Below are 25469 nucleotides of genomic sequence, written 5' to 3'. Positions count from 1 at the left end.
AGTTCCATTTCTTTAAGAGTCCTGGTTTGTACAAATTATTAAACATACCTTAACTTTGTATCACATACAAAAATTCAATGTGTTTTTAATCCTCTCAGGCATTCCAGTATAACTGAATTTTCTTGAAACAATAAACATTAGAATGCATGTTATATATATTTATTTATGCTTATACATCTATACATTCATATGCTTAGAATAGTTATTGAATAGTCTCCATCACAAAATGAAGAGGTTTGGATTTAAGAAGAAAAGATTCAAAAATGCTTGAAAATGACATTCTGATATATTTACTGAGGCCTTCCTTTCTACCCAACACTAAATGCTATCCATTCTTTATCATAGAGAATGAAAGGAGAGCAGATTGAAGTATTTTACAATATAAACAGTGAGGCATATCCAAATGTGTAAACTCTCTGTTTCACATGTATGTTTGCAAGCTTCACACATTTTTACTGAAGAATACAGTAAAACAATTGAATCGTAACTGCTTCCTAAGAAGAACGGCCCAATTTAGTTACACAAGACTTATTTCAACTTTACCTTTCTTTTCTTGGTTACTTTACACGTCAGAGTCTCTTGCTTGAACTGACCCTAGCACTATCCTGTGTGGCATTTGCCACACCATGGCACCTCACAAGGAGCCCAAGTGAGGGGCAGAGTCCCCAAGAGCTTTTGAGGGGGAGGAGCATGGTGTACAATGAGCCACAAGGGAGCAGAGAGCCTCAAGGGAGAGTTGGGATGAAACGTAGGAGTGTCATCCAGATGGTGGGGAACAAGGCGCATCACCTAATTAGCAGTTCTGCTCTGGCAGCTGTGTAACTGGGGCACCATGAGGGAGGCTAGCGGCCCCGGAAGCGTTCAGTGGTGACGCTGCTCCCAGCCCTCTGCGTTATGGACATCAGTTGTGCCATTTACTTGTACGGGATTCCTAAGAAACTTGGATATGATGGAGAAATTATTTTGTTTCTTTCCCCTAGGGACAAATCCAAACGAAACCCAAAACTTTGGAGATTGTATACATAGCTCCTTTTTTAAATTTCAGCAATATTTATTGAGATATAATCGGCAGATAGCATTATGTAAGCTTAAGATGTGCAAAGTGTTGATTCGATTCACTGTTATATTGCAAGATGATTATCATCATAGACTTAGGGAATTCTTTCATCATGTCACATAATCATCATTTGTGTGTGTGTGTGTGTGTGTGTGTGTGTGTGTGGTAAGAACATGTAAGATATATTCTCTTAACTTTCATATATATACATATATATATATATATATATATATACACATTATTTTTAATTATAGTCACTGTGCTGTGCATTAGAGCCCAAGAAACATTCATGTTCTAACTGGAAGTTTATACCCTTTGATCATTATCTCCCTATTGCCCTCACTCCCAACCCCTGGTAACCATCATTCTATTTCTGAGTTTTTTTAGATTCCACATATAAGTAAGATCATACATGGTCTTTCTCTGACATTTAACTCAACATAATGCCTTCAAGGTTCATCTATGTTGTTGCAAATGGGAAAAAAAAGTATTCACGATCCATGTATCAGATAAGGGATTAATATTCTAAAATTATATATAAATAGCCCATACAACTCAATAACAGAAAAACGAACTATCTGATTAAAAAATGGGCAAAGAAACTGAAGCATCACTTTTCCAAAGAAAACATACAAATGGCCAACAGGCATAGCTCCTTGGTCTAATAAAAATAACTTATTTTCTCGTGTATGCTATGGCTTTGCAGTAAGAGGCATACCACAATAAAACTCTAAGAATATTATTCTATCAAACGATCATGCTATACTAACCAGCTTAATACTAAAATTCTTTTAGCCAGCTTAATACTAAATTTCATTACTGTTTAACCTAATAAATTATACAATCCCTAAAACAATCAGAAGAAATATGCCAGGTTTTGACTTATTTTGTAGGGGAGAAAGTGCTCTGGGTTAGAAATAAGGAAGCTTGCGTTCTCTGCCACTTATTAAAAATAATCCTAGACAAATCATTGAACTATACTCGTCCCCATCCTCATCTGTAAAATGAGAGCATTGGTTTTACTGATCACTAAAAGCCCTTATAGATTGGAAAATCAGAGGGTCTAAGGCAGTGGGTCTCAACCCTGGCTGTACATTAGAATCACCTGGGGAGCTTTAAATTGAATTAACCTCCAGGGGTGAACCTGGGCATTGGTGTGTGTCTTAAAAGATCCCCAGGTGATTCTAATGTACAGGCAGGGTTGTGACCCTCAGCATTATGATATCACCAAACCCAAGCCGTGCCTATAACTATTAGACCACTCACATTTATCGAGCACTTAATCCAGGCACTGTTCTTGTCATCAATTATCTAAATTATGCAATCCTTGCAACCTGCTACGAATTGGGTATTATTAGCCCAACTTTACTCCGTTTTACAAATGAGGAAACTGAGGCTTATACAGGTGAAGTAAATCAGCCAAGGACCACTCCCTCGCCCCCCACCACACCCCACCCCCCCAGCTACAGAGTGGCAGAGCCAGCAGGATTTGAGCCTGAACTGAATGCCAGAACCTGTGTTCCTAACTTTTCCAGTAAAGAAGCTCCAGTCGGTATTGCAAAGACATCCTATGGCAGCCTTCCCTAGGCATCTCATGAAAAGAATGCTGGGAAATTCTCTTGCTGGCTGTGAACAATCATCAATCCTCCTCAGCTGTGTTGCTGCTTTCTGTGCCAGGAGGGTAACCGACCTGCTTTACTAAATCCTGACTCACTTTGGAGAAAACTGAGCGTCTGCCATCTACTACTCTGGGATGCGATTCAGAAAGAAAAGCACCAACTTGTATTTGAAGTGAGGCCCAGGTGGGGACAAATGGATATGGACACCCATGTATTGGTACAGAGCTCCCACAAAGGAAAGGGAAGGTAAACTCATCTCCTTTGAACCGTAATGCCTCCAATTTATGCCGTGGCCTATCAACAAAGCATTAACATGTATTTTACCACAAGGCCTGATTGAAGGTAAGACAGCAAGCTACAGCTGCTAGATAGATAGATAGATAGATATAATCAATCTTTTAAAATACGGTTTACCAAAATAAAACTAATGACATTAGGACATAGAATCATTATTTAAGTGATAAAACTAGCTCATTCATTTCGCAAATTATTGTTAAAATGCCTTCTGTGTGCCTATTCCTATACTGGGCATTGAGATAATTGTGAAGTTAGGACATACTCTAAGTTGTAAAAATGCTGTCTGGTTAATTGAAATATGTAGATTAATAATATTTTGCCAAGTCTTAAGACAGACTATTTGGTCACTGTATCAGTGAAGTCTGGAGTTTTACACTTTGTATATTTATGGTCCTGTTCTTTTCTGAGAATTTACAATGCTTTATACTCTTTCACTGTGTCATTCAAATTTTACAAAATGAAGTTCTGGTAATAGTATTTGTATATTTAAATTGGGAAATTTAATTATATTGTTTCCTTGTACTTTAAAGAGCCAGTGTAATAGAGAAAATTCCATTTGTATATGACTAATGCTTAAAGAAGGTGGGGCCTAACAATAGAAGGCTTTCTGTTTTCTTCACTTTCTTTTTTCCTTTCCCCCACCTCCAACCAACTGAATGCTTGGAATTATGACCTGGAGGGCCTTTGAAGAGAGAAGAATTTGGATGTTTTAGGGCATTAGCAGAGCGGAAGTGAGAACAAGAAAGAAAATAGAAGGAAGCAGAGAGAGGAGTTGGAATAATTGGAATGTTATGGACTAAATTGTGCTTCCCCCCCAAAATTCATGTTAAAGCCCTAGCCCCTCTTGTGATCTCTCTTTGGAGATAGGGTCTTTAAGGAGGTAATTAAGGTTAAATGAGGTCATAAGGGTGGGGCCCTAATCCAATGACACTGGTGTCCTTACCAGAAAGGGAAGGGACCACAGACAGCTCTCTGTGTGTGTTTGCACAGAGGCTGTGAAAGGACACAGCAAGAAGGCAGCTGCCTGCATGCCAGGTAGAGAGGTCTCAGCAGACACCAGCCCTGCTGGCACTTTGCTCTTGCACTCCTAGCCTTCAGAACTGTGAGAAAAATTTCTGTCACTGAAGCCACCCAGTCTGTAGTATCTTATTATGGGAGCCGGAGTAGACTAATACATGGAGGAAGGCTTAGGTGTAGGCAGATGAATGAAAAATTGCTGTTGGCAGGGTGCCCGCTATAAGTGTTATGGAAAGGAGTGTCTAACGTGAAACTGACCGTTGTTGTGTGTGTGTATGCATTGTGGGATTCCTCCTGTGACCCCCACATCTTCATAGAACCTGTTACAATTATATGTGGTCAAAGGTTACTCTTCCCTGTTTTGCTCTGGCAGCCAAGAGGCAGAATTTCACACAGGTAGATATAATGCAGACCAGGAATAGCATCCACAAAGAGGAGCCTGGGGACAAGTTGGCGAGGGCAGCGGCATTGCAGAAATTTGGAGGACACATTTAGACTTTAGGCACCATTATCTAGACCCAAGAGATGTCTGTGCTATAATAGAGGTTAAATGATGTTAGGAACCCCAGGAATCATTTCCAATTTAATCTCTTAATTTAAAGATGGAGGAAATGGGGCTTTGAGAGGTGAGAGCTGAGGTCTTCTTGCTCTGCATTCTTGTCCAGCTGGAAAATGACAAAGTTTTGGAACTCCAGATTTGGTGGGTTTCTTGTTTGTTTACTATATAACAGTGCTTCTAATTGGCTTTAAAACATATTGTGTGTGTGTGTATATGTATGTATGTATATCTATATATATTTATATAGATATTGATACGTAGATAGATTTCAATCTCTAACCTTTTTAAGGTTCCCAGTCTTACTTTCATTTGAAAATTTAAAAAAAAAAATTAAAGAAAGAAAAGGAGGGGCGCCTGGGTGACTCCATCGGTTGAGCATCAGATTTCAGATCAGGTCATGATTTTATGGTTGGTGGGTTCAAGCCCCGTCATGCTCTATGCTGACAGCTTGGAGCCTGGAGCCTGCTACAGATTCTGTGTCTCCCTCTCTCTCTGCTCCTGCCCCGCTCCCACTCTCTCTCTCAAAAATAAGTAAACATAGGGGCTCCTGGGTGGCTCAGTCGGTTAAGAGTCCGACTTCAACTCAGGTCACGATCTCGCGGTCCGTGAGTTCGAGCCGGGCTCTGGGCTAATGGCTCGGAGCCTGGAGCCTGCTTCTGATTCTGTGTCTCCCTCTCTCTCTGCCCCTCCCCCATTCATGCTCTGTCTCTCACTGTCTCAAAGGTAAATAAACGTTAAAAAAAAATTTTTTTTAAATAAGTAAACATAAAAAAATATTTTTAAATCCATACAATAATTATACCCATTGTTGTTTGAAAAGCAAGATAAGATTATCAGATATGAAAGTGCCTAGCACATTGTAATGTTGTATAAAATGTAGGATGTTTTTATTTGTTATTACTCAACTGTGTAGTAAATTCACATAAATATGTTCACTTTCATCTGATGAGAGAAATTAGATTTTATTTTAAAATCAGAAACTGTTCAGACTGGAAAAATCCATTTTCTTAATGAGTACTTGACCCATTTTCATTGATTTTTGTCAGAACACACACACACACACACACACACACACACACACACACACACTTCTGAGATGAGGCACAAGATGGAAAGGTATTGACTTTGCGGTTAAACAGGCCTAAGCCTAAAGTTCAACCCTAGTTTCTTTATTTAGTAGTTGCTTATCCTGGAATATGTTCCTGAATATCTCTATGCCTCAGTTTCCTCCTCTATGACATTGGACCAATGTCTTTTTTAGGGGATTGCTATGGAGGACAAAGGAGATAAAACAGATAAAGTGTGGTTTTCCAAGTTCCCTTTACAGAAATACATATTTGTGTTATTCTTGAAGAACTGACTCATCATTGAAATGGGAAAGGCAGAGTATTGCTATCACAGCGTTGGCTGATACATGAAAGGAGAGGACACACATAGTAAACATTACTTCCATTTTGTCTTTTTGAAAAGCAATATTAAGTTGACTTAATTTTGTGAAGTGAAAGAGAGCTATTATTATTGTTACTATTATTACATTCACAATTATATTAAGAGTTTGTCTCCTTTAAAAAACATATATGAGAAGTAAACAAGGCTAGGGTAACAAATATATATTTGTCAAGTGGGTTTCCAGTCAGTCCTTAAAGGTATTTACCTCAGTAAAGAACTGGCTTACAATTGATCTGATTTTCTGTCGGGGATTGTGCTAATGTTAACACAGCCTCACTGAGTCTGGCACATGAAAGTGTGGCCCCGAAGGGTGAAGGCAGTTACTGAAAGGGAAAGAATAGAAGGGCTTTTAAACTCTCCAGTTTCTAGTACATGTGAGATCATATTGGATTTGGTACAGACATTGCTTTGCCCTGAACAGTGGAACGATTCAAAGACTTTTATATTTTTTGCATCACAAGTACCCAAAGAAAATATTTACATTTTAATCCATTGCATTTTTAAGCTTTTTAGTAGACATTAAGAATATAGCAATTTTGTCTCAACCTGAGTTAATGTAAAGACAAAAAATTGTAAAGGTAAACATTTATTTCATTAAATGTTTTTATTTCATTGGAGATTTAAACAAGAATATCCACAAGTGAGTAGAAAGGTAAACCAACTTTTAAAGACTGAAATAGTTAAAAAAAAAAAAGAATTATAACAAAGATATTTTGTTCTGTATATTAATTGATGCTTGGGAGTAGTTTAATTCTTTTAGATACTTAGAAATTCCTTTCCTGGTACACTACTTAGCATTTGATAAGGATTCTGACATTTTGGACATGGTTTTTAATTGAGTGTGATACAGAGATTTGAAAGTACCCTGAATGTTTTGTCTAAATAGAAATATTAATTTTTGACAGTGTAAATGTAAAACTAGAATAAATTCTAGGACACAAAAGATCCATAGCAGTCTAATGTTCCTATACATTATTTCTTTTTCTCAAAATAAGAATGACCTTCTATAGTAATATTTTGGAAAGTAATGTTGCTATTATATTTACTCCAGTGTGACTGTGCATCAAAAGCCACTGCTGAAAACCAAAATGTGTTAGCTATTAATGTTAGAAAATATATATCATGTCTCTTCAATATCACTCTAGCTTTTTAGCCAAGAAGTTAATTAAGAACACTTTAGGAAAGGGGTGCCTGGCTAGCCCAGTCAGTAGAGTATGTGACTCTTGATCTTGGGGTTGTGAGTTCAACCTCCAATTGGGTATAGAGAGTACTTAAAAAAATAAAATGTTAAAAAAAGAGAACACTTTAGGGAAGTGTTAAATACACTATTGTTTGGGGTAATTTAAAGAATAAAAGAGCAAAAAAGTAAAATGAGGAATTGTCTTGAGTTATATTCCAAGATACATAGAATAAATAGAATAGGCAGACAGAGTTGGGGCTTAGAATAATAAATTAGTTCTCAATTGCATTCAGAGCCACTAAAATCTCCCTTGTTACTCCAATGGACACAATATTCCTAATAACTAAGTAAGTAAGTAAGTAAGTAAATAAATAAATAAATAAATCTAGCACGGGGTTAATAGCAGTATGTAGAAATAGGCATAAAAACCAATTTTTGTGATACTGTCTCAAAAGTGGACATGAATTCCTTTGTTGTATTTCTTAGAAACTGGATAAGTCTAGGCTGTCAGGATAGAAGAAAAGTTTTCATTCCATAAATATAAACTATAAAGGATCCAAACTGTTGTTCTGTGGAAGAATTTATCTAGAAAATATAAACTGAATCTTTATTGAAAGTGTTACTTATATACTGATGGCAATATATTTGTTGAAGTCCAGAAGAGAATCTCTCCATTAGATCACCTAAATCAGGATTTTAAGTGGTTTTTCACTAGTCACAGGTCACCGCAGTAGCTATGTGTTGCTTTTAGGCTATGGAGAACCAATGAGACCTTTCAAACACCCTGCAGTTTTCATGTAAGAAATTCCCTCCCTCCCACTGTGTTCAATTTTGGGAGGTTGCCAAATCAAGTTGCTGGGTCCTCTCTCCAGGGAAGTCTGGTTTTTGAAGACTTCTTTTTAGAGCCTTTAGCCACCTGTACAGCCATATGGATATTTCTCTCTCAAGGGCTGAGGAATACAAAGATGAAAAAAAAAAAAAAGACTTAACATTTGTTTCTTCAGTTCAGCTACAGATCAGTTCCTGCTTCTGAACCCTAAACACTTGCCTGCTTTTTTAGCATTCCTTTGATATTCTAAGTGACTCCATATTTTTACGCTAATTTTTCTTTTGGCCAAGAGTGAGATTTGTTTTTTTGTTTTTGTTTTTGTTTTTGCTAGAAACCAAGAGCCATAAAAACCAAGAGTCAACAATGCAATTAGCCTAATTCTTAATCCTGAAACCTCCTAGGCCAGCCATACATGTAGGCAAATTAAGACACAATGAGGCTAAGGGTTCAATCTGGCATGCAAGTGATCAAACATCACCCAGTTTCTGGTACTGTAATATCACCCTGCAAATGATAGAGATATTGCTTTCCCCTATTACGTATTGAATGCTTGTCATGTTTCAGGTACTATGAGGAGGACTGGAAGCGAATCACATCATTTAATCCTTATAACAAATTTATAAAGTAGGTCCTAGTATAATGACCATGTCTCACAACTAGCAAGTGGCAGAGCTAGATGATATAAGTACTTCAGAGATGCACTAAGGAAAGTACAATCATTTGGAAAGATATATGGATAAAGTTTTCTCAAGAATTTTTCCTTCTACTGTTAGGAAGAGAAATGCTTCTTTCCAATTCCTTCTCTTTCTTTCTCTGAAGATAGATTTTTTTTTTTTTTTTTCCACTAACTTCCAGATTACCTGACTGGTCAATGACAGGCATGGACTCAAACTTCTCACCTGAGTGGATCTAATCCATCAAAAATTCTGACTTGATGGACTTCATTTTTTACTCCATTCTTTCTTGGGTAATCATCTCGCTAAAAAGGAGATTTTTCAATTCCTAGACTCACGGAAAAGGAGATAGTAAGTGCCTTGGTGCTTGTCCCAAACCACAGAGTTCATTCCAACTTTTATCAGCACTCAAGAAGTTATTGTGATGTTCCAATCTGCAGATTCACTAGAATTATTTTTAGTTGGCTTTGAATGCAGATGGAAAAGAAGTGCAATTTGGTGTGTTCTCTCAGTTGGTATGTTCTCTCAGATGGTGGGTTACCATCTTTCAAAGCCTCCATGTGTTACATGAGTTTGTAGAAGACTTTACCATTGAAATTAATATTAAGTGTAACTGGAAGAATAACCTATAAAAGGTAATTCTCACATTCTCAGCTCTGCACAGAGGACACCATTGGAGCCACTGTTGTCAGCAGCACTCAGATCTCCAAAATGGTAAGCGATTAACATAGCTGCTTTTTTTTAAATAGAGGAAAAAGGAGCAGTTAGAAAATCATCTAGAGGAAACATGTATTTAAGAATCCCTGAAGTTGACATTAATTAGTGTAATTATCTTTTTTCCTCTCAATGCCTATGCATATGTTAAATGATTCTGAAATTTAAATATCTTATGAACATGCAGTATCAAATGTATTGGAAAAAGTGAACCCTTATCAAGATCATTTAGGAGCTCATTGAGGAATAGACCAAGAAACTACTCTTAATGTCTGGAAGAATCTTTCAATTCATTAGAAAAGAAAAAAAAAATCACCCCCTAGTTCTATGTATGGCTTATCATAAGGTGCTGCTCCTATAACCTATAGACTAAATCAATTGTTCCAAGATATATTACATCTAAATAGTTCCTAGAAATAAAGAAATTTGTAGGTTTTCTGAGTCAGTCCACTTATACAAGAAAAGGGATTGTTGATATAGTTTTCTCAAGGATTATCACCAAGAAAAGAATATTCAAATATTGGGTAGAGCTCTCCAAACTTCCCAGGCAGGAAACTGTGGTCAGTGTCCTTCTGTTCCTTGTTGGGAACAACAAAAGTTTCAGCAAAGATCACCATCAGCTGAAGGATATTACCTGAGGACCTTTCCAGATGAGACCAAGGTATCTTCAGGTTATGATGGTTTTCCCTTTCTCCTTATGTTCTGATTAACTAGATGAGCCTTGATAATCAAGTACAAAATACAAACTATTAAAAGATGCCAAGACAATGTCAGGGTAAATGGACAACCTTTTTTTTTTTTTTTAAGTATTGTTCAAACAGCTTTCAGTCTAGCCAATTAATCTATAATTGTTTACTATGACAATGGACCCATATAAGATGCTTATTGAGAGAATCTTCTTTTGACTTTTTTTTTTTGTAGAAATGTAAACAAACTTGAAAATTAGTAAATTAAAATCAGGCCGCTGTAAAAGTGATGGTGTGAGTCATTATTCTGGGGAAATGCCTGTGGTCATGTCAATCCATCAGAACATTTAGGATCACCTAATTCATCACCATTGTTAAAGGCAGAAAATTTACTTTTTCCAGAAGTATAACTTCTTAGATACTTTCCCTTGACTATTTGACTTTATTAGTACAGTGTCCGAAATTTGGTGATTATTTTTATTTATTTATTTATTTTTATTTTTTATTTTTCGAGAGAGCGGAAAGAACACATGCAATTAAGGGGCAAAGGGAGAGGGAGAGAGACTTCATGCTAAGCATGGAGCCTGATGCGGGGTCTACCTCACCACTGTAGGGTCATGACCTGAGCCAAAACCAAGAGGCAGATGCTTAACAGACTGAATAACCAAGGCACCCCACAAATTTGGTAATTATTAATGATAGAATGGTTTATTACGCAGCCTATAATGTTCAGTGGACTTTCCTTATAATCTTCCTTCTGGATTTGCCAGTTAAGGACTTTGATATTAACTTTCTTCATCAGTAAGATAGGGGTACAATACCTATTTAATATAGTAGTTATAAGTCTAAAATTAGATATGGAATGAAAACATTCAATACATACCAAATATTTAATACATTGCAGCTAGTCTTATATCATTATTGACAATATCAGAGGCCATGAGTTTTGGAACCCATATATGAGAATTATGAGTTTTTAGTAGCACTGCGCAGAGATTTCAGTTGTAGGGAGAGTTAACCTACGGGCCTCTTGTGTGTCCCAGTCACAGGATTATGTGGAAGAGTCAGGGTTGGAATTAGTGAAAGATCCACTGGTGGAACCAAAGGCCAGGACACAGCTTTAGTGCAGCCTGAAATAGTTCTAGAAATACTTCATGTGGATAGGGGAAGAGGTGGAGGATTCCAGAAACCCCACCCCCACTCGACTATAATAGTTACTAGCATAAATTAATAAAAATAAATTAAGTGATAGAATTCAAGAATGATGTGAGTAGAAATGGAGGTATTGAAATAAAACAATGAAAGAAATGTATGTATTTAATAAATCCATAATAAATTATGCTAGTGAAAAAGCCAATCAAAAATGTTACATTTTGCATGATTCCCCTTATATTCCATTCTGTAAATGGCAAAACTATAGATAGATAACAGATTAGTGGTTATCAGGGGCAAGGTGTGGAGGCATAGGGACTGATGGTGATGGATCAGTTCTGTGTCTTGATTGTGGGAGTGATGTCATGAATCTGTACATGTGATAAAATGTCTTAGACTCACACACATATGTACACACAAGCACATACAAAAACTTCTGAAATCTAAATGTCTATAGCTATCAATACTGTGTAAATGTCAATTTCCTGGTTTTGATACTGTGTTATATTAGATGTTACTATTGAAGAATTTTAAAAAGTGCATGGGGACTTTCTGTAGTAGGCTCTGCAAGTTTCTGTGAAATGTAACTATTTCAAAATAAAGAGTTTAAAATTTTGATATAAAAAAAGGAGATTGAGGCAAAAGGCCTCAAATAAAATGTAGAATTATTTTTAAAAAAATTTTAAATATTTTTATTTATTTTTGAGAGAGAGAGAGAGAGAGAGAGAGGGAGAATGAGCCGGGGAGGGGCAGATAGAGAGGGAGACACAGAATCTGAAGCAGGCTCCAGGCTGTCAACACAGAGCCTAAAGCAGGGCTCAAACTAGTGAACCCTGAGATCATGACCTGAACCAGAGTCAGACACTCAACCAACTGAGCCACCAAGGTGCCTGTAAAATGTAGAATTCTTAGTAACCATGCAGCAAAGCTATTTAAGCATAAAATGCACAAAATACAGATGGGGGGGGGTGTGGAACAGAGAGAGAGAGGGAGAGACATAGCATCTGAAGCACGCTTCAGGCTCTGAACTGTCAGCACAGAGCCTGATGCAGGGCTTGAACCCAGGAACTGCAAGATCACGACCTGAGATGAAGTCGGCTGCTTAACCAACTGAGCCACCTGGGCGCCCCTTGATTATATGATTTTTTAAACACCTGCATTTCCAAACACACCATGAATAGATTAAAAAAGCAAATACAAACTATGAAAATTATTTATGCAAGATTACAAAGGGTTGTTCCCAATAATATATAAAGAGCTCTTACTATTAAAATAAGAAAAAACAAACTCCCAGAAAAGGTGGTTACAATATGATAGTATAACAGGAAATGACAAATAAATTAGGTTAAATAAATTATGCCAATTCTTTACCACGGATCCATTAAAAATGACATCGTAAAAGTACCTTTATTAACGTAGAAAGATGTTTATGATTTACTAATAAAAAAAGAGTAGGTAATATAGAAATATATTTTATTAATAAAATCTTATTTTGGGGCAACAGGGTGGCTCAGTTGGTTGAGTATCCGACTTCGGCTCAGGTCACAATCTCATGGTTTGTGAGTTCGAACCCCACATCAGGCTCTGTGCCGACAGCTCAGAGCTTGGAGCCTGCTTCAGATTCTGTGTCTCCCTCTCTCTCTACTCCTCCCCTGCTTGCACTCTGTCTCTGTTTCTCAAAAATGAATAAACATTAAAAAAATTAAAGTATATAAATTAATTTAAAAAATAAAATCTTATTTTCTCATTTTCCTAATTTGTATTATTTAAAGTTAGCAGTTCTAGTATTTAAATTATATTTTGAGTCATATGATTTTTATAGTTTATTTTTTTTAAGATTAATTAATTGTAATCATGTTTTATTTTGTTATTTTTTCTTAAAATTCTTATTATAAGTAAAAAATTATAAAGTAATGCAAATTCAACATTATAGAATTACATAATATAGAAAGTAACCCATCACTCAATAACCCATATTCTCACAAAAAAAATAACAAAAAGAGATGACATTTTATCACAGAAATGAAATATGTTAAGCTGAATTAAAACTGAATATAGAAAAGAAAATATTTGTGGGCGATAAAAATCTTTTCTAACTACCTTCTGGAAAGAGGCTGTGACCTTTACTCCAAGTTTACAGTAGCTGTAGCTGTCTAAAGTTTGCATGCTTTTACAACATAGGAAAACATTACGATATTTAAATAGCATCAATTTTCTTGTTTTTCAATAGCAAAAAATACATTATTTGTATTAATACTAAATATTTTGGTTGTGATATTCTTTAAAAGAAGGTTATCCTTAATGATTAGGGAAGTCTAATATTGAAGATTTGGAAACATTTGAAAGAAGCAAGAGAAAGGAGCTATATATTTTTATGGTTATTTATTACTGAGCATTAGATTTTTCTGATAATAAACATTTAATTCTTTAAACATGTATCTCATGCTTTTTCACTTGATTCTTTTTTTCTGTGCTTCTATGATCACAGTATTTAAGAGTAGAAAACCAGAATTTAATGTAACAAATACTCAGAATACTCAGGGAATGTTTCCATAAAACCTAAAAAGAAACCCTGAATAGAATGAATGTGACCCCTGTGTCTATTATCTCACTGAAATATTACCATCTCAAAACACTTGCTATAACAGATTTCCTTGGTATGAAAGGAGGTGTCCTCCTTTCTTTGTGAATATTTGCAAATTAAGCTAATTAATGGTATTGTATTTAATGGCTTTTTCCAGGGAGCTGAGTCTGATTCCTCACATTTTTTTGTGGGTAGGTTGTGTTAAAGGAAGTTTGAAGTTTTCTTGTGGGTGTTTTTTTTTTTTTCTTTCCTCCATTCTACTTTATTTTTTAAAATAAAAGAAAAACTATTACCGTTCAAGATGACTGAGGAAGTCGGTTTGGGTTGTGGAAGATATGTGACCCTGTGGTTATAGAACAGAAGTAGAAGCAAGGAATGCCCTATAGAAACAAGATCTATTGTTTTGCCAATAGAGAATAAATAGTCATCGTTAAGGTAAATTGATTTTTGATTTGTTTTAATCCCACAGCTAATACCTGGGCTATTTGGAAAGTTTCTTCTTCTAGGAAATTATTAAATTATTCACTCAACCAACTTACTAATTGTTAACCCCTGTGCTAAATACTGAAAATGCAAATATAATTAGGATATGATCCGCATCTTTGTAGAATGTCACAAAGGTAGGAGAGGCAGACAGCTAATCAGAGTTTTGTAATACATGCTCATAAGCAATAAGAAAAAAAAAAAAGTAAAAGGTACAAAACAGAAGCAAAGGATTGAGAAGCCTTTCCCCGCATCCCCTCAGGGAAAGTTTCAGCAAAATCTGTTCAAAAAAGTTACAGAACTTTGTTTTGTAGGATAAGTGGGATTTTGCCTAGCAATAGGTATAGAAATGATGATCCAAATAAAGAGTAGAGTATATACAAGCACAACATATGAAGCAATAACAGAACAGTACAGGTGGAGCTTGAAGCATGGTGTGGCAGACGGACTCTCAGGCACCCTTCTCCACCTCATGATCCCCACCTCCTGGTCTTTTACCTTCGTGTAATCAATCATCTCCCTTTGATTGTGGGTTTGATCTATGATTTTCTTTTTCTGTTACATTATATAAGGCCTCTTTTTGGTAGCAGATACGCTAGGAGACTCCTCTTGTTGGCCTCATGAAGTAAGCAGCCACTTTGAGGAGGCCCACGTAGCAAAGAATTCTTGGCAACATCCAGAAGTTGTGGGTAGCCTCCACCCAATAGTCAGCAAGAAGCTGAATGCCTCAGTCCTACAGACAGAAGGACTTGGATTCTGCCAACAACCTAAATGACCTTGGAAATGAATTCCTTCCCTAGTAGAGCCATCGGATGAGAATCTATCCCTGGCAAGCACTTTGCTTGCAGCCTTGTGAGATCCTAAACAGAGGATGCAACTGAGATGTGGCCGACTCCATACCACAGGAACTGTGAGATAATAAATGGTGCTGTTTTCAGCATCTAGGTTTGTGGTAATTTGTTATTCCACAATCGATAACTAATACAAATGAAGAGAAGTGGAATGGAAGACAAGGAGACAGATCAGAGGGTCTTCTGTGTCACACTAATGATGGGTTAGAGAATGTACCAGTAGAATTAAAAACATAGCCGTTAAGTTCCTGTTCCCACAGCCTAGTGAAGAGATAATAAAGGCTTTAAGGTAGTAACAGAGGAAATGAAGAAGCATATCTCTAGTGGACAGTTGTGGAGCTAAATGATTCTAGACAGAGGATGCCACAAGCAAAACCTAGTATCCACACCCACCCTCCACCTCCATCACACACACAGAGAATACCTGTCTTTATTGAAAATAAAAAATAATTTTAAAATTATTAATTTAACCTACGTGTATTAAATGCTTATCGTATTCTAGGCATTGCATTTTTTTTAACTGCCTGGAAGTAATAAGTGATAAGGAAAAGCATACACATGCATTTCTACAAGATTTGACTTAATGAACAAAAAATGTCACCAGGTGACTGATCCAGTCTACTGTCTCTGACGTTGGCTCCAAGGGGGCATGATGTGGCTATTCCTTTGAGCTTGAAGTTCTGGGGATATCTCAGGAATCCACCAGTTTTCTTCAGTAACCTTAATGATTATCAGAAAGGCCCAACAAACCTGGTCTGAAAAATATTAATCTGACTCAGGAATAGAGTCATTATGCTCCGCAAGATGAGGAATAGTTCCTATCTGGGAGTTGTACAGAAAGAGACATTAATTGAGAACCTAAAAGTATATCCATATCGAGAAGGAAACATGGTAAATACACTTACAGTACTCAGAAATGCTGTTTCCTCCTTCTAATTCTAGTCCCAAAGGAATCCCTATGTGCTCAGCCACCTTGTTTCCTTTCTTTGTCACAATAATTAATTCAATTGTCTGAGTATATTTGGAAAATAGCTATGTTTTTACTCTATAATTTATCATCTTTTTGAGATGAGCTTTGTGATTATATTCTCTACTGGAAAAGCAAAAATAATTATCAGATTTTGACGGTAATTTTCATCGTTAAAATCAGTTTTTAATCATTAAAATCAAATTTAGCAGATTGAAGCAAGTGGCAAAGAAATTCAGGAAACAACTGTCCCAACATATGGTGAGTATAAAAAGGAATATTTTTCTCCTTTGTACAACATTGGAGACCAAGCTTGTTTAATAATGGACTTCCACATTGTCTGATACTTCCAGAGATTGTCTTGTCTTTGGCGACCTAACTCTATGATGTCCATTCTGTTTTCATACGGATATTTACCAAAGTTATTTTCAAAGTTGACCTTTTAATATACATGGGAACATGTGTTACCACCCATAATCCCTCTTCTCTAGAGCTTCTTAAAACTGTTAGAAATGTTTTATTGGGATAGCTAATCTTCAAAGATGTCCTCACAATAGACCATACCTGCCAGTATTTGTGCTCTTTAGTGCCTCCTCCTTAAGCTGACTGATGCTGTAACAAGCTTAGAGCTAATGCACAGCAACAAAAATGATTCTGTATGACTGTCAAGGCTACATTAGAAGAAAGTTTGCAGTTTTCGCTTTGATGTCTTGGGTTGCTTGCTCAGGAAGCCAGGCACAATGTAAGATAATTGCCCTCCCAGGATACCACCAGGTTTCAAGGAAACTCAAGGCGAGTATGTGGTGAGGCCTTGTGAAGAGACAGATCCCAGCCAGCCCCTAACAAACACCTCCAGCCATCCCAGCCTAAGTGCCTGATAAAGAAGCCATCCTGGTCATCTAGCCATCCGACTAAGCCATGACTCAATTTCAGTCTCCTGAGAGACTCCAAGAACTGGCCAGCTGAGCCCAGTCAACCTGCAGAATTGTTATTTTAAGCTGCTAAGTTTTGGGTGCTTTATTACATGGCAATTGGTAACTGAAATAGTCATTCCATGAAAAAATTGGTTTGTTGCCTTTACTTAGTCATCACCTGTTACTTCATGAAAAGGTCAAGTACAGAGGAGTTGAATTTTACGTGAATCACAATTTTAAGAGTAAAATTTTTATGCACATGTATAAGCAAGAACTCACTTGCCTTTTTGACTTTTAAACAGTTTTATTTCTCATTTGATAAGCATTTTAGCACGGGAAGAAACCAAAAAATGATTTCAAAAATAGTTTCTCTTATTTCTGAAAAGATCAAAATGTGGAGTCATTCATATAATAAATGCAAGCCTCTGCCAAAGTTGATTTACCACTTAAAATTTATCCAAACCTTCAATTTTTACCAAGGAACATATCTGTCTTGGAACATTTAGTTTCTCTCACTTTCCAACGTGCGCAGTAGCGGTTGGTTTGCTTATCAGGCCCATTTACGTCATTGGATTACTGAATAAAAGAATTCAACACACATATTTGAGTGGTAGTGATATGCCAGGCACTACAGTAGGTGCTGGGAAATGGAACAGTAAACAAAGTTGACTTGGTCCCTAACTATTTGGAGTTTACAGATTAGTAGAAATGACCATCGCCAGAGGTTTCCAAGTTTTCTCTGTGGACCTTATATTTTCTGAGTTTTTTCACAGTGCTGCTAGACAATAAGAAGTACCTAACATTCAATTTAAGAAGTAGTGAAGTCCAAATAATTTAACATGTATTTTTGTTCTAACAACTTTCTGTATATAACCAACACACATAAATTTAAAGAAAAAATTCATTCTTGCATAACTACAATGACTTAGTAATGCAATGTGTGCAGCTGTGGGGCACTGGAATCAGATTGGCCATTTTCTGTTTTACATTGATTTATGTGTAGTGCTTTCTTTTTATTACAGGAACCACTGCAAACTCAGCTGCATGAAGATATGATGACATTGTATCTTCTAGCACCATCTAATACAGAAACTGTGAACTATCTTGGGCTTATAGTTTATATAGTTCCAGCAGATATCAAATATCGCTGTGTTTCCTTCAAACTTTTAAAGTTAAAACATTTTTAATATCCTTTGGCCCCACTGGGAGTTTACTGCAGTGCCCCAGTGTGCCCGGGTGTGCAGGTTGGGAACCAAAGAAAAGACGAAGAATGCAGAATAATGTAGACTGGCTGCGATGTCAGAGTTGGGTACTTGCACAGATTCCCCTCCCAGGCTCAGCACAGGTCAGCTGCCACATTAAAATTTAATGCAAATTTGCTTCATCAAAATAACAACCTAACAAAGTTTAGTAATACTCTGATGTATTTATGAGTGGGCAAAATCCTCTCTACTAAATTCATGAAATCCAAAGGTCAATTATATCTAAGTAGAGTTTGAGATTAAATAATTAGTCATGACAGGAGCTATCAAGGCAGAAAAAAAGATATAGAATACACATTTGTCCTCTGGATATAGCCTATTTGGTCTTTCCACATGAAGAGTGAAATCTTTTTTCTTATATTTCAGAGATTCACTGTGATGTGGAGGTAAAAGTCCTCTCTGACCAGACATGATACAGAGAAAAAAAAAATCTTAGGACTTTATAATCCATTTATTACATACACTATATATATAATATATTTATTATATATTATAAATATACAGGTTATAAAATATTCTATACCTACTTGGAACAAACTAGTCTTTGTTATCAGAAAGATAACTTAGATTTAATCTACAAAATAAGATATAAGAATTTGGTTATTATGCTAAAAAACAATTATATGTACAAGAAATCTCATGACAAGATCCTTTACATTGTATCATTTAATACAGAGAAAGATTGTGAAAAAAAGGAAATAGCTCTATGAAATATCAAATTAATTTCAAGAGCACTTATCATGTATCAGGCTTTTAACATGTATTCACAGCTAACAATAAAACATTTACTATTGTTAACCAACTAAATTGTCTGGAGCAGAAATTGAGCATTGCCAGCCCATTGGCCATTTTCACTTGGTGATGTTTTCTGGCCTACACCCCTTGGAAATTTTTGAATGTAAAATTAACATTTAAAATTGAATTATTTCGCAAAGAAATTTGGATTATGAGTTCCTTATGTACAATGGAAGATCTGACATACGTGGCCTAGAAGGACCCATCTAGTGCTATGTGGTGTGGGGGGTGTCCTTAAATGGGCCATTCATGGAGTACCTGGCTGGCTGGGTCAGTAGAATATGTAACTCTTGACCTCAGGGTCATCAGTTCAAGCCCCACGTTGGGCATGGAGCCTACTTAAAAATAAATAAATAAATAAATAAATAAATAGTTCATTCTCCAGTGTAACACATTCCCTTCTGTTCTCTATTTTATTTTATTCTACTTATTTAACTTATAATTTATGCTTCGGCCTATAAGCATTTGAGTTTGTGAATCCTGCTAGAAGATAGATGATCTCTCTAGATAATGTCTAAATTGTAAGGATAATTGCAGAATTATGATAAATATTTTAACATAGAGAAAATAAAATATACCTTAGTTTTATAAAGCACACCCATAAGTCAGCTTTTTCACCCATCCCTTTGGAAGAAGTGCAAAGAGAAAACAATATTTAATGTCTCTTCAATCACAACCAAGTTTTACAAACTCAACTTGCCATGTAAACCTCTGGTGAGGGAGATTTTCAGGAAAGCAATTGATGAGAAGTAGTGATCATGTAGAAAGATGAAAGTCTAAAATCAGCGAAAGGTAAATATCATTTTCTAGTAAAATTTTAAAATATAGAGTAAATAAAATTTATAAGGATAGGAAACTGCAAATGACTAAAAGTAAATAAAAATGCCTCACCTTCTCTCTCTATGAAGCTTACCACCCTTTTTAAATAGAACATAGCATGTTTTAATTCCAACATTTACTTATTTTTGTATTATTTCTTTTAAAAGCAATTTGAGGTGATTCATAAAATTTAGTGCAGTGTAGTTAAGATGCAGAAAGTCATAGAACATAAGAGGATGGATAATCATCATAGTTAATTCAGAATATTGTATTTGTGTACAAATTTAGAAATAAATGTCTTGATGGGTGCCTGGGTGGCTCAGTCGGTTGAGTACCCGACTTCAGCCCAGGTCATGATCTCACATTTCATGTGTTTGAGCCCCACGTCAGGCTTTGCACTGACAGTGTGGAGTGTGCTTCAGATTTTCTGCTCCCTTTCTCTCTGCCCCTCCTCTGCTCACACACTCTCTCTTTCAAAAATAAATAAGCATTAAAAAAATAATAAGTCTCCTGGTATCGAAAACAAAAATTTAAATAGATGATAGAGAGATAGAGAGATAGAGAGATGGATGGATTCTTGGTAAACAATTCTGTCTGTGGTAGGCTGGATACACATTTATCCAAAAAAACCATTTCTGCATAAATTGAAAGGTAAATGTTACATGTGGTACTTTATTTATAATAAGGTTTGGCTGTATATTAAAAAACAAATAATGATAGCATAAACAGTGTGGTAGGCAACATTTTCAAATGTTCTCCAAGATTCCCATTCCCTGATATTGTTTTCTGTATAACCCTCTCCACCGGAGTGTGGGCCTAGGAACTTAATGAATTTCAATTTCGTGATTAAGTTGTACTATATGAAAAGGTGAAGGGATTTTTCAGATGCCATTGAGGTACTAAATCAATTGACTTTGAATTCATCAAAAGGAGATTATTCTGGGCAAGGCTGACCTACTCAGATGAGCCCTTAAAAGGAACTGGGCCTTTCCTAAAAAAAAGAGATTAGAGGCAACACACCAGAGAACCTCCTGCTGGATTTGAGGAAGTAAGCTACAAAGTTATGAAAGTTTCCATGAAGAAGACCATCCGAAAAAGATCTCCAGATAGTCTCCAAAATCTGAGAGCCATTCCTTCCTGATGACTAGCAAGAAAATGTAACTCCAGTGCAACAACCACCATGACCTGAATTCTGCCAACCCAGGACTTGGGAAGAGGCTCCGGAGCATTATGTGAGATTGTAGTCCCAGCCAATGCCTTGAGTTCAGCCTCGTGAGGCTCTGAGCAGAGAACACAGCTTATCCACACCTTGCATTCTTGTATTTACCCATAGTAAATGGGTGATGTTTTAAACCCCTAACTTTGTGGTAAATCTGTTACACAGCAATAGAAGACTAATACAACAGCATATAATCTCATTTCTCTTTCACCTCAAAGTACCCTGGAGATGAGTAGCCCGGGACCAGTATGTTATTTGAGTTAACAGGATCCAGCCAGCTCTGTCTATGACTTTGCCATTCTTTCTATGTCACTTCATCATACAAAATGGTGGCTCAAAATCCAGCAATCGCATCTAGTAAATAGAAAGATGAAAGAGGGTAAGAAAGGGCACATCCATTCCTCTTTAAGAAGGCCTTGTGCTTTTATCTTCTGGCCATAATTTAGCTACCAGCCATGTTAGCTGCATATATGGTTGAGTAAATGAAAGATTTCAACAAGCTAGAGAAACAGAAAGGTAGCATGCCACTAGATTATCTCTCTTAAATGAAAGCTATCTTAGGGGCTAGTTAGTTTACAACAAACTTGTATGTACTTTTTGGAAGAGGGATCTATATGCTGTACAAATTATAGAGAACACCAGACTTTGAATCCAATCACAGTTCCACAATTTAATATGCAGATTGAGAGGCTTGAGTAATTTCTCTGAGCATCAGCTTGTTTTTGTAATCTGTGAAGTTTAGGCAATTATTCTAAAGGGTAGGCATTGTTGGGGAGATTAAGTAACAACACAAAGACATATAGGAGATGCAATGCCAGTTATGAAAGGTTACCCTACAGTATGTTAGCTGCATTCACTTACCAAGGAGTGCGGATCATGAGGTCATGCTAGTTAGGAATATTATTTTTATCAAATAAGGACTTTTGCATCAGCTTCAGCATTTGGGCAAATATGTAATTGAAACCACAGATAACTGCAATACATATCATGGATAGGGAAAAAACGAATGTGTTTTTAATCTACCAGCTTGTTCACAATTTATCTAAACACTATAGGAAAATGAGGTGGAATTTCAGTACACTTGTCAGGGAATGAATTCGTTCCCCAAAGTATGGCCATGTAACTGAGTAAAATAATCTATTTGATAAGGCCCCTTAAAATAGTCAACTTCAATATCAAAGAATATCTTTTAAGAATACTGAATTATGTTAGATTGACATTTACTTACTTTGTTGATGATTAACCAACAATTTTAGCTGCTATTTAAGGTTGCTCGGTTGGACGTTTAGACATAGTAAACCAGTTTGTTAATGTTGAGGAGGTATCAGTTTCTTATTTGCTAGAACTGGTAGACATTCATCTATTCTCCTTATGAGATAGTATACACTTTGTTTACTGAGAAGTTAAAATAAAATCAGGGTGAGGGGATTAAGACAGAGCCCTACTTTCTTCACGTAAGATATTTAAATACCTGTTTTGTATGTCAAAGAAATCTTTTCTCTGTGCTCTGGTTTTCGCTGTAGTACCAGAAAACAGGCTTGGGAAATGTATTAATAGACTTAAAATAAATGACAGGCTTTATGATTCAGACTTGAGATGGCTCCCGTAAGTGGAATCAAAATCTGACAAGAGATTTATGAATGCTACAAACATAACCCTCCTCCATAACTATTTTATTATTCTCAATCACTTGCTCTATAAGATAAAATAATGTATATAGCACAATGATCACGGTTGGAGTGGCTGTAAACCAAACTGGATTCTCTCACACACAAGATGTAAGATTAAATGATCTAGTCTTGTGGTTTTGTTTAGATAGATAGGTGGTATGTTTCAAGGGCATATGCAGAATGCTAATTGGGCCCATGTATTTTGGATTAATGTGTATGTGAATTGAGCATATTTTTGTTATATATAAATAACAAAATATATATGTAGTATATATTTCTATATATCTCCTACACACACACACACACACACACACACACATACACATACGCCTTTAGATGTACATTTACATTTTGTAGTATATGCATTTGCATTTCAAGAATAATAGCAGTAGCAAATTTCTTTATACTAAAGACAAATAGAAATTTTAGGAAATTTTTATTCATTTATGGTCTCACTCAATTATTTTTCTCAATTTTGTGGTTATGTGTAAGACATCTAGCTATTAAACACCTATAGATAAGAAAAAGCAAACATCAATGAAAAATAACAGGAAATTCAACATAAAAGAAATGTCCACCTAGTAATATAACGTAAATATCTATGAGTATGTGGGGGAGTATCTTACTTGATATTGACAAATCCATCAAGATTATTTTAAAAAACCTACAGAATTTACCTAAAACTATCAGGTAATTATGGAAAATTAAGAATTTTCCATATTTCACATATTTTTCTTTTTTAAAAAAAGCATACTTATCTTTGTTACATTGGATGTAACAGAAACTACCATAATTTACAATTATAAATTTCCTGATTAAAATTTGTCAATAATTTACTTCTTTAATGATTACCTTTATAAGCCATTCAAACAGCAGTTTTACAGAAAATCCCCCCCTTTTTTTTTAAAGAAAAAATATTCCTGAATTATAAATAATTGAGCCCTATTATTGTCTGTGCGTGGGCCAGGGAGTAGGAGAAAGTGGAGTAGTTAGCCTTAATTATCTGGATAATTTATTTCTGTCAACCCAGCCTTGGTGCCCTTTCCTTTCAAAACTGAAAAGTTATATTAGAAATTATAGTTCGTCTTAAAGGAACTGTAACATTAGAGATGACATTTCAGCACATTTGTGGATAAGTTATTTTCACTATGTCACCTTTCCCTGTGATAGTTGTGCAGTCTTCCTATGCTAGGATAGAGATTGAGAGAGTAGATGACAGGAGGGTCAGGGGACTCTTCTCTCTCACTCGAAGGCTCCTACCATTGCCATCTGAAATCAGATTGTTAGCATGTCAGCTCAGTCTGTCAGAATCCCCTGAGTGCTGCCCAGCCAGCTAAGAGAAAATACCTTGTGTATTGGCTGTGGATGTCCCTTAACAACACCCAGTCACTCAGTCATGCAGCCTAAATGGGGCAGCAGACGACACCTTCACACTAGTGTAGGATAACTGAGCTTTCTGTCGATGTGTCTTGACCTTATAAGAAGGCACAGCAAAGGGCCAGGGTGAAGAGCCCAGAAAGGCTTGATTGCTACTAACCTTCTCTTGTCTGTTAAAAATGGCAGCTTCTTTTACTCCAGTCAGTCAGAAACAAATGTAATAAAACAATCTTTACTCAGAACACCAGCAAGGCATTTCTTTTATGCAGTGATGAAATACAGCCACTAGATGACACCAAGAGATAGTTTCTATACGTCTGATTAATATCCTACGCTCAATTGCCTGTTCAAAGGCGACGTTCCTAGGATTTTCATCGAGATCACAGATGTAGGCCAATTAAAGGATCTAAATTTTAGAATTGCCTTACTGCAATATTATCAATTGTCATCTAACCAGGAAGACAACATTAAAATCAAACGAAACAAAAACAAAACAAACAGCATCGGACGTGGGGTCATTTGGGCACCCAACATGAAACATTTCCACTTTCATTTCTCGCTGTCCATACCATCAATAAGGTGTGCTGGGGAAGTCCCTACTGTTACTGTCATTTTGGAAGGTTTCTGCCAGTACTCTACCATAAAACCTTCTCAAGGACTTGAAATTCAACTGTAATACTTCTCTCCAGTTTACATTTTATAATCCAAGTCTCAGCAATACGCGTCTTCATGTGGTTGCAAACAGTTGGCCTGCACCTATGTCTGTGTCAGCAAGAGAAAAAAACCACAACTGCTAGTAAGTGTCAACTCTCAGACGATTATCAGTATTTCAAAAAACAACTCGTGTTTTATCTTGGATTGAGTATGCTGATGGTTCATTACCAAGTTGATGTAATTTGTGTCCTGGGAATAGTCTTAAACTTTAAAGCAGTAGTTTCCCCATATAATGCAATACTGTTTTAGTAGCAAGGTGTCTATATGATAAGAGTTGCATACAAGTTTCAAAATCAACTGTCTGAACCAGGGAAAATCTCCAGAAGTCCAAGATCATGAAGAAACAGTTAATACTAAATACATAATTCTAATAAATGTTGCTTGAAACAACTTTGTAAAGTTTCTATATTTCAAAAATACAATAATGATTTTGTTTTTAGGCTAGTATTGCCATGTGGTTAAATTAAATGCATTTTTTTCACAAAAGATATTTTTTATTAGAAAAAAACTATATTGATTACATAATGGAGAAAATAAATGCTCTTGATTCTAAAAGCACCATTTGAGACATATGACCATTT

Source organism: Panthera pardus, unplaced genomic scaffold, assembly GCF_024362965.1.
Source record: "Panthera pardus isolate Hobbes unplaced genomic scaffold, ASM2436296v1 HiC_scaffold_2, whole genome shotgun sequence".
Lineage (NCBI taxonomy): Eukaryota > Metazoa > Chordata > Mammalia > Carnivora > Felidae > Panthera > Panthera pardus.
Note: the sequence above shows the minus strand (reverse complement) of the source record.